Genomic DNA, 11030 nt, shown 5'->3' with positions numbered 1-11030 from the left:
GTGTGTGTGTGTGTGTGTGTGGTCTCCTGGACTCTCGCCAGGTGAGTCAACAGCCAAGAGGCCGAATACAAGCACTGCATCTCGAGGAGAAAATACAATAAAAACCTCTGGCCCCAGCCCCAGTGGGTCTCCCCTACCAGGGGGGCATCGGCAGGGTTGGGGGGGGGGCAACGTTACGCACAGGCCCCTAGGGCACTGTCTGAGGCCCCCTGACAGAATGAGGCTGAGGAGGGCTGTGTCTCTCGGCTTCCCCTGTCTACCCTACGCGTCTGGGTCTGTTTGTTTATGCGTCATGTAGATTCATTCACGTTTAACCCGACAGTGGGTTGAGCGTTGTGTGGGTTTTTGGCGGTACAGTGAATGTGTGCATCCTGTTGGTTGTATAGTCTACAACGAATAACGTATTACTGCTCCCTGCGTGGATGCAATAAAAAACGGAATTTCGAGGTAAACTGCAATCATCATCTTTTTAGCACAGCACTATGAATTCTAATCCCTCTGCCACCGTGCAACTACAGTCTCATTTACACCCCACTACCATTGCACTCTATTTTGACAAGGGGTTCTTTTCCAGGCGAAAACATTGACAAAACAAACTATCCAGTACATGTTGAGGAAAATAATGTAATCACAATGCACATTATATCACTTCTGTGCTGCTGTGTTGAAAAATGCCTTGCTATTACAGTTGTTGCTACTGTGTCTGTGTGTGTGTGTATGTGTGTGTGTGTGTGTGTGTGTGTGTGTGTGTGTGTGTGTGTGTGTGTGTGTGTGTGTGTGTGTGTGTGTGCGTGCGTGCGTGCGTGCGTGCGTGCGTGTGTGCGTTTTTGTGTGTGTGTTTGCGCGTGCACGTGCGCATGTGTGTGTGCGTGATTCTCGAGAGGTTTGCTGTGTGACACTATGTGAAGCATGACCGTGGTGTGTTTAATGAGATAGCATGTGGAGTAACTCTAAGTGTGTGAAATTGAAATGTGGGCTGTGTAAATTGAATTAAGGGGGTGTGTGTCTGTGATAAGAAAGTGTATCCCACGTTAGGACTAGGCCCGGAGCCAGAGAAGCCTGACAGTTTTTACCATTCCCTTACATGATTCATAATTAGGACTATATAGCGTTCAGAACACCACGACCCACAGTGTGGCCGTAATTGGACAAAGATATCCAGCGTTTAAAAATACTAGGCTTTCAATCTATTTTTACGCTAACACGCTGCATAGAATGAGGGCGGTGGTTTGTAACGGGGACAAAGTGAGAAACGACTAAGGTTAGGTTCATGGTTTGGATAATCTGCTATACGTGGCATCAACATGGTCACAGTAATTATAAAGCACTGTATGCTTAGATATATCACGTTATATGTCTTGGCTCATTGTCTCGCACCCACACTGTTGACATCCTCTCTGGAAGGCTCGTCAGGATCTATTTCAGTCTGCCTGTTCGAGTGTTAATTAACGACAAATCCAAAGCCTTCATTGTTCTTCAATTAATTCTTTCTGAAGCGTCATGGCGGGCCAGCAAGGGACGGATCACAACGGCGGCCCCGGCTGTGAGATAACATCTTAACTGGCTAAATAACATAAGAGGGCCTGTTGCTTTGCTGATGCGTATCAGGGGCTGAAAAAAAAACAACTGCCGAGAACCAGCTGACCTCTGGAGGACTGAGAGAGGGATTCTTCACCGACCTACGAGGGAGGAGGGAGGCTCGTGTTAACAATGACTTCATTTCAGACATCGCAGCCTGCCCTCCGAGGAGCCAAAAAGAAAATACCTCACAGCTGTTGTTTTAAAAAGGCCCGAGGTGCTCTCATTTCACAAGTAGGCCCCTGCACCTCTGACGATGGCTCCCTGATACTCTCTCAATCGTGATTCTTTACACAAGGCTTTCGATATCGCTGATAGGCTACCATATAAGCTGTGTTTTAAACCGGTGGTCAAACGGGGTGTTGTGAAACGGCCGAGTGAGCAATAAGAAAGGGATCAACAAGGAATACACGGGTTAACTAGTATTGGGGGGTTGTAAGTATCACGTATGCCACAGGGAATGTCAGTGTCACGACCTCCGAGGTCGTGAATACTGAAAAAGAGAAAAAAGAGTGCGTGCGTGGTGCACGTGCGAATGTGTTCGTATGTGCGTGCGTTTGCGTGCGTTTGCGTGCTTGCGTGCGTGCATGCATGCGTGTGTATGTGTGTGTGTGTGTGTGTGTGTGTGTGTGTGTGTGTGTGTGTGTGTGTGTGTGTGTGTGTGTGTGTGTGTGTGTGTGTGTGTGTGTGTGTGTGTGTGTGTGTTTTTCTTCACATTGTGTGTGTGATGAGATCAGGCTCGAGACTGCTTATCTTGCTCTCCATCTGTAGTAGATTGTGTGACACGAGGAGCGCGAGGGGGGAAAGAAAACACTTTAATCACGCCTGTTGGCCCCTCGCGACCAAAACAAGGGGCCTCGCGAGCCCCTCCCCCTCCCGTTAGAACGCAAAACAAAATGTGCAAAATTTATTTTCAAATAAAAAATATATTTCGTTATGTTTACGTGGTTGAAAATATGAAATAGTCATCGGCTAATTCCGATGTCGTATACTAGAGTGAAAGTATTTCAGTATTTCACGCCCCCTTTTGCCTCACATTTATATATAAGGTAAAAGTGGGTGTGGACGTCGGTAAAGTGCCCGCCCCCTCTGGAGCGCAACTGGACGGATTGAGCTGCTCTCCCTTTTCAGCGTGCAGTGAGTTGGGGGAGAAAACTGTTTGCATACCGATCCTGATCCAACACTCCGTGCACGCATTGAGTCTATTAGTGATTGAGAAAGCTGTGGATTTTATCAGTTGAAAGCTTTTTTGGGGTGCGTATAGACAACCACCGGTTGGTAATATTCTGCGAAACTGTGTCGTTTGTTGTGCCGAAAGAGTTGGTGACATCTCCGTGGGAAAACAGCGATTTACCAACAGGCTCTGCTGAGAGGTGAGACTGCGTTGCTTCTTTAATATGCCTCTTGAAGTTCATTTGTACCCCTTCTACTGTGCACTAAATAATAGCGATCGCTCAGCTTTTCCAGTTTTGTTATTTGTCACAGTTTGCTGAGACATCAGCCCACATTCTTTACCCTTTCTACGTGTTTTGTGTTGCCAATGAATTCCCTGTTTTTTTCCCAGTACTTTCGCTGTTTCAGAAGCGCTCCGTTTTCCATCACTCGGGAGGAAGAATCATGTTTGTGTGCCATATTAAGCTTCTATGTTTGATCGAAGTATGTGATGCCATAGTAATATTACAAACGTCCTCGATTAATAGTTTTTGGCGTATCAAACTAAGAACATGGAAATATACCACTCGAGCTGATTTAATACGGTATCACGTTCTGGTTAATACACATCAGTCTGGCCCTTGTGAGAAAGCCGACACTTGGGAGAAGGAAGCCGTGTCAGTCTCCAAGCTGGCGACTTTCCCACGCGAAGCGACGGCCTGGAAAGACGGGGCTGCCAGTGGGGTGGGTGGGGGGGAAGTAATCACTGGGAACGTCTCCAAAGATGCATGGAGGTCAGCACACGGATGTCTCTGTCGGCTGCCCGCTTGCTGCAGGGCAGGAGTTCACTGCCACTTCGTATTAGGAGATGTATTGCCAACGGCACTGCACAATCCATATAAGTTATTTGGGGGTGCAGACACTGAATAGCCTACTGATGTAGCCTGCTTCAACATAATTCAGTGGTGCTCACTGCTAACGTTGTGCCCACGACTTTCATGGCTTGTAAATCCAGAATTCCATGAAGTTGTATTTTTTTTTACTGAGTCAGTCGTTTTCTGACTATGGGTTTATAATTCAAATTACATTTTTGAAAATGGTAATGAGGCAAGGCAGGTCTGATATAGGGAATGCTTACACTTGCATTGTGTCATGTCAGTAAAATGCCTATGTATGATACATTTTATACATTATTCAAACTTATCAATATGCATACAATTCAAAAAATGTCTACTACAGAATCATTTATTTTGTAAAAGTAGAATTGTTATAGTATATAGTACGTCATAGTAGTATTGTTAAATTATGATTTCGACAGAGGGCATATAGACCTGTTCTAATGAGCACTAGTGATAATTAAGACCAGTGGATCGATGATAATGATGGCCTTTTGAGATTGTCTCCAAAAGCCTCCAGACAGTTCCTTGATAAAGTGTCTGTGCTCTGCTGTGTTCCCATTGTCTCTCAACTTGGAGCCAAACCATTTTAAAGTGCTTCAGCAAATTCCAGTTTGCCACTCATTCAAAGTAAAGCAGCAGCAACGCTCCAGTCGTGGTCCAACACCTCCAGGCCCAAACGAAAACACATTCGCAGATGAAATCAGATCTCCTCTCCCTTCCCCTCTCTATCTGTCCTCTCACTCACTCCCGCTCTCTCCCTTTTCTGTTTCTCTCTTTGTCTCCTCTTCCTTCCTCCTCTTCCTGAATCCGAGTGGAAATGGCTCGGGAAAGAGGGGGGCCCCCGTTCACAGCAGACAGAGGAGTGTTTGTGTGTGGCTGCCGACCATGCCCTGCCGGTGTTGATGCTTCTGAAACAGCTGCCAACGCGACATGAACTGCCCCCAGCAGCCACTCTCTGTGACTTGGCTCATCCAGTGCCGGGGAAATAGTTTTGTTCCTCTGATACGGTAGCCATGTTCACAGGATAATGCGAGGGAGGAGGAACAACGAGGTGGGAATCACACCGGGAATACTTGGCTGGCAACGCCGCGTTGATTTATGTGCGTTTTTGACATCCTCCTTGGACCGTAGAACATCAAACGAGAGGGAATCTAATTAGAAGTGAATGGGAAGTCTTCAGGAAGGTGTTTATTCCACCCACTGCTTCGGAACACCTGGTATTGGCGCCACTGCACACGTTTCAGAAACAGCCATGTTTTCCCTCAAGCAGCGGCGTCGATTTACAGGGATGGAGTGACAAAATAAACAGGGAAAACAACTTTGTGGAAAGGCTGGTGGTTGGTGTAACGCAGGGGGTGCAGCGAGAGGAACGCTGCGCCCATGTCTCCTTAGTCCTTGGCTAATGGCTCATGGTGTGAAATGGAGTGTGTGGCAGATTGTTGCTGAGAGAGTGGAGTCGAGTTTGACTGACAGGACGGTCCCCCTTGCTGGCCGACCAGCCCCTCATTACGGGCTGAAATTAACCAATCTGCGGTTCCACATGGTCACACACACACACACACACACACACACACACACACACACACACACACACACACACACACACACACACACACACACACACACACACACACACACACACACACACACCGTCTTGCTTCTCCATATCTGCTGCTGATTATGCCTGCAAATTAGGGAGCTCTGTGCCGAGCCCATTTGATCAGTGGTCTGAAAGGCCTCCACCCCTCGCTGCCCACCATGGTTTCCTTTCATCCCCTGGTCCTTCTACCCCTCGTCCCCTCTGCCCCATCCCCCTCACCCCGGTCTCTGGGTCATGTCCTTGGCCATATGGAGCTTTAGTTCCATGTAGAGAGGCGTAACGCGACATGGCAGATGAGGCCAGGCCATTAGTGAGCGCCTAGCGCGCCTAGCGTGCTACCATCAGCTTTTCAGTGCTGCCAGCAGTCCACAGAGAGCCCAGAACTAAATGGAGAGCATCTCTCTCTGCTCAATGAGAAAATTGCTTTATTTGTGTTTTTTCTCTCGATTGCTAGGACCCTTCACTTAATGGGTGTGTTGTGGAGAGAGCGCGGTAGGTAATGAGCTCAGGGTGAAGTCTCTGTCGTTGTCGGAAAAAATATTGATGGAAATGAGATTCGCTCTTCAGATGGCAGGCAGTTTTATCTTTGAGGGTTGAATTGGTTGCAGCTCTAATGTAAAAATGTTTTACGCTTCACTTTGAAAGGTCAGACCATTTCTAAGGTGGCAACCCGTGTTTCTTTCACCGTTCATACCGTCCTTTCCCCCTGTTGTTCTTAATGTCCGCTTCTGAACTTCCGTAGTCGGCGGCTTAAGAGGAGGTGCAGTTTTGGCTGACCCTCCGACTTCACTCTGAACAGGAAGTCCAGGAGTTTCTCTCTCTGCTGACACTTCCCTTTTATCAAAAGGAAGCAGGCTGCTTGTTTATGTCCAACCCAAGGATTTGTGCTTTTGTGCTTATCTTGCACTCGCCGCATTTCCCTCCATAATGGCCTTGCCGGGCAGGTAATGAGGCAAAAGGTATGTATTTGACAAGCTGGCCCTGGCAGATAGCAGGGCTCTCTGACAGGCTCATAGGGCTGGCAGACGCTCAGTCCAGGAGACATTCAGCCCGGCCTTCGGATGTTCAAAGAACATTTCTCCCAAGAAATCCCCCTCAGCGACATTTTCCCTGGCACAATGTTTTTCAGAGCTAATAAGCCATGTCACTCAGGTGTCTATTGAAGGCGGGTTGGTTGCGGAGCCCACTGGTCATTACAGACTGCGAGCACACTCTGTAAATCCCTATGCTATCGCTGGAAGCCTTTAGCACCTTGGGCTCCTTTCATTCCCCGGACGCCCTGAGGAGTCGACGCTGGGAGAAAGGGGGGCTTAGGCTTGGCCGGCAGTCAGCATCTGATGGATATGTGAGACAGGGGCCCAGTCACTACAAGATTACCTGACTGAGGAAGAGACATAAACCCACACAATCTCTGATCGTATTTGAACTGCGATGCTCTGCAATCTCTGTAAGGCTGCCTGGGGGAATGCCCGTCGGGAATAGGGGGCTTCTCAGTTTCTGTCCCATTCCTTTATTAATCAGTAGTACATAAGGCCTTTTTTTTTTTTAAAGAGATACACAACCACTTTTGTTTGGCTTCACCAAGCTAGGTCCTGGTTGGCTCATTTCAGGCTCTGCTGGCACACGGGGCAGGAAGAAGCGGTGTGCTAATCGGGCAGAACCCCAGACAGAGGAAGTGCTTATTTAAAGGAATGTGGTGTGGGATTGTTTTCATCTCGCTCTGCTTAACATTGGAGCCTTTTTACTTCACCATCTTTTGTGCCAACCTGAAAAAAACAAACTCCCCCCACCGAAGCAGATAAGAAGCTTTTGTAAGCGTGTGGGCCTTTTGCTTGGTGTCTGGGCTTAATGACTTGGGTCTATACCCTGTTATGAGTCTGTTAAAAGACCGTATCCACAGATAATATGTTTATTGTTATAGCTGTGGTGTTTTTAATGGTAATGAAAATGGAATATTAAGTAAATGTTCATAGAGGACGCTTATGTGAACGTATGCATTTGTCTGTTGTTTTTCTGAACTCTTGTTATGTACTCTTGTAATGGTTTTCTACTGATAATAAAGTGCATTTGAGTAATGCGATAACAACAACCCTGTGTTGTTTTTGTGTGAGTAATAATGAAAGCAGCGATAACAGAGAGTGTCTGCCTCCTGGTTCACTGCGGGCCAGACGGGCCGACCCTCGGTTCTTTGTCACTGAGCGGTTCTGTGGAGCCGGCCCGGTCCAGCACTGTTTTCACAGCCTCTCCCTGTGACTCACTAGGCTCGCTGCTGCTACTCCCATCTCCTGAGTCAGGCATTTTTCAGATGAAACGGGACTCTCCTCAAGCTCCTGGTCTTTCCCTCCTTTGCCGCTGCCCTCGGTAACTGGGTTCCCCCCCCTCCCATCCTTCCTTCTCCCCCCCCCCCTCCCTTCCTTCCTTCTCCCCTCCCTTCCTTCCTTCTCCTTTCTCTGTGTTTCTGTTTTGGAGGAAATCTGCTTATTGTGTGTGTCCCACTTCTTTAAATGCATGTTTCTAATGAAAAACAGAAGGAAAGGAAAATAAGAAATTCTTGCTTGAGTCATAGTGGATCAGAGTACCCAGTGAGAACATCTCTAACCTTGAGTTGGTTATGAGTTTGCCCCGAGGGGATGGCCCACTCTTGTTTATTTTTAATTACTTACTGTTGCTACACTATTACTACACCGTCCTCTACACAGGATAATTGTTGCTCTAAAATCCTAACACACACACATGCTCGCTCTCTTGGTCTCAAATTAATTCATCTGAGTTGCATTTTGTTACTTCAGTCAATTAGATGTTCAACATGCCCCAACCAATCGCCCCTTGTATCATTTTAAACCCATTAAAAATGTGCCTGGCACGTCGGCAAGCGGTTATCCCATTAACCATAGCATCTCTTGTTTGTGTGATTAGTACATTAATTCCACATAACTGCGATCTAATCAGAATCATAGATCTATAGAGAATACTTAGTTACTGTGTACGATTTCAGTATCGGGTCAGTTTCTTATTGAAGTGATTCGAGTCTACTTCCTATCAAATGTATGTAAGTGACGACAGAAGCGTGCTTTACACATCCTGATAAAGCGGGAATGTTGCAGCGTTATTCTGTCTCGCCTTCTGTATAAAACGGTCAAACACGGAATGGGTTGGCATTGTAGTTCCGCCCACACTAGAGACTGATACTGTTGTCTTGCATGTCATGCCTCTGATTCCGGACTGCCGGGATGCTATGTAAAAGCATACACGGGGGTGGCATTACGCCGGCTTTGTCTTCTGTTCTGGGTAGAAACGCAAATCCAGCATAATGACGATCTGCCTAGTGGCAATATTGCAGGATCTCTGTGTAAAAGGGGCTAGAGTCGTTGTTTCTGTGTGGAGATGTTGCAGATACAGAGTATATTTATGCACTGAATAAGCCTAGTTTCCATTATTGGTCTGTTTTGGCGGAGTTCCCCATAATGAATTACATACAGTTGTACATTTATTCGGGCAAAACACAGTTCTCTCAGACGAAACCTAAGTATGGTATCCCAGAAAGTGTTTAGCTATGCAGAGATGTCCTCCCTTATTTTTTTAAATTATGAACGGTACAGTAGAACTGCCGAAGCGCAAGTGGGCTAATGTTATTCTCCCCTTCACATCCTCCTTATAATAATACTCTTTTGTACTCGTGCAAGGTTTCGTCGGATTCCGATTTTTCGTAAAACTGCTTCGTAAGGAGTTCACAAAAATGGTTCCCTCCTTTCCACCAGGTGTTTCTCTGATTCCTCTGAATCCAACACCCACCTAGTCCCCAGCGCAGTCCCTGGTCATTCCTCCTTTGTCAGAACGGTGTTATATGCAAGCCTGGTCCCCCCCCACCGGCTGTATCTTACCACGGGTCTATTAGGTACACAGGCTCCCAACGGCAGGCCTCCACAGCCTTACAGATCTAGCGGGAGGGGGGACCAGGCATGGCCGTTTGATTAAAAAGATCCCCTGGCGCTTCCCAGGTCCACCTCGGTGGAGACGGAAGGCCTAATGACGCCTCCCCCGCTACGTGTTCCCCTCTAACAACACACCTACACTGTTGTCGGCCATCAAAGCCTTAAGTGAGTAGGACCAAAGTAGCGGCGTCTTGTCAACATAGGAACAGGCGCAGACTGGATATGTTACTGTTTGTTATTGTGTAGTATAGATGGTGGTTTTGATAATATATAGTGTATAGCTGATGTTTTTTTTAATGTATAGTATAGCTGGTGGGATTCTTAATGTATAGTATAGCTGTTGGGTTTGTTCATGTATAGTATAACTGAAGGATGGTTTAATGTATCTAATAACTGTTTGTTAATGTATAGTATAACTGGTTGGTTTGATAGGGTAGAAACTGAAGGGTTTGTTAATATATATTATAACTGGTTGGTTTGGTCATATATAGTATAACTGGTGGATTTTTTTCTATAGTATAACTGTTTGTTAACATATATTATAACTGGTGGGTTTGTTAATGTATAGTACAACTGGTGGGTTTGTTAAAGTATAGTATAACTGGTGGGTTGTTTAATGTATAGTATAACTGTTTGTTAATGTATAGCTGGTGGGTTTGTTAATGTAGAACTGATGGGTTTGTTAATGTGTAGTAGATCTGATGGGTTTGTTAATGTATAGTAGAACACGTTGCCTCTACCGAGGTCAAGACGTGTGTGCGGTTTCGTGATGGTAATAAGGGAGTTCTTTTGTGTTATCGTTTCTCATCGCTGAGGTTTAGCGAGGTTCTCGCTCAATACCGGTTGGTTATTCAGGGTCGTTTACTGTTTATTTTTCTGGGATGTGAGAACTTGCGCCATTAGACCCACTCACTGAACACTGGCGCTTAGACAAAAAGCCAGCTGAACCACCCCGCCTCACCTGGCCTGTTATCAATCGACGTTACTCAAGCAGGGCGGCACGCATGTCTGACCCGGCCCGCTGGCTGTTTGGAAGGACGCTAAAGCTATTCCTTAAGTCGTTGGAGGGAAATCGCCCTGCACACTTACACATTAATTCATCTGAACGGTCTCTGCTGCTCTGACTTTGGTTCTATGGCTCCTGTAATACCTTGGGGTGTGTAACAATTACATGGCAAAGACTATGGGATGCCTAATGGTCTTTTGATGTGGCTTTATGACAATTTTAGCTCCCCGATCCGTTGAGAGTGCATTACTATAGGCAACATTTGTGGGTCATTGAACTAGAACATGGCCTCCCTCCCGTAAGGCAAATTCCAGAGCTGCAAATAGACCCGCACCACTGCACATTTACTGGGGAGACGTGCAAGAAATGTGCTTGATTTATAATCGGGCAATTTGGCAAATGGTTTGAGCCATTTTGGACGCTATAGCCAAAAAGATTAAAAGTACACAAAGAAATTTTATTTTTCAGTTGTGGTAGCGTGCCTTTCTCCACAAATTTTTGTTTTTACCATCACACACACACACACACACACACACACACACACACACACACACACACACACACACACACACACACACACACACACACACCTGTGAGGCATAATCTCTTGGGCACCTAAGCCCTACCTTCTGGTTGTCTTTGAAGATGGAGCTGGGGAGAATCTCCAGCAAAAAAAAAAAAAAAAACGCCAGCCGCAACCAGTGAAGGCATGTGAACCTTGTTTGATATTGTCATGGAAACGCTTTTCACGACTAATAATTCTGACTGGAGCATCCAGTGGCTCAGCCACGCACGTGTGCCTGCCCCTGATAACACAGCCTCTGCAGGTGGCAGTCGACAGACAGGGAGGCTGAATTAAATTG

At 46.4% G+C, this 11030-nt stretch overlaps 1 protein-coding gene across 1 annotated transcript in view; it reads left to right on the top strand.

Moving 5' to 3' along the window:
• Positions 1-2697: 2697 nt before the first annotated feature.
• tspan18b (tetraspanin 18b) overlaps positions 2698-11030 on the top strand; it is a 31966-nt gene continuing 23633 nt past the window's right edge. The window contains exon 1 of the mRNA XM_056598310.1: positions 2698-2951. The gene's annotated coding sequence lies outside the window, so the exon portion shown is untranslated. The remainder of the gene's footprint in view (positions 2952-11030) is intronic.

Source organism: Gadus chalcogrammus, chromosome 9, assembly GCF_026213295.1.
Source record: "Gadus chalcogrammus isolate NIFS_2021 chromosome 9, NIFS_Gcha_1.0, whole genome shotgun sequence".
Taxonomy (NCBI): Eukaryota; Metazoa; Chordata; class Actinopteri; order Gadiformes; family Gadidae; genus Gadus; species Gadus chalcogrammus.
The sequence above is the reverse complement of the archived record's forward strand: the minus strand, read 5'-3'. Positions and strand labels throughout refer to the sequence as shown.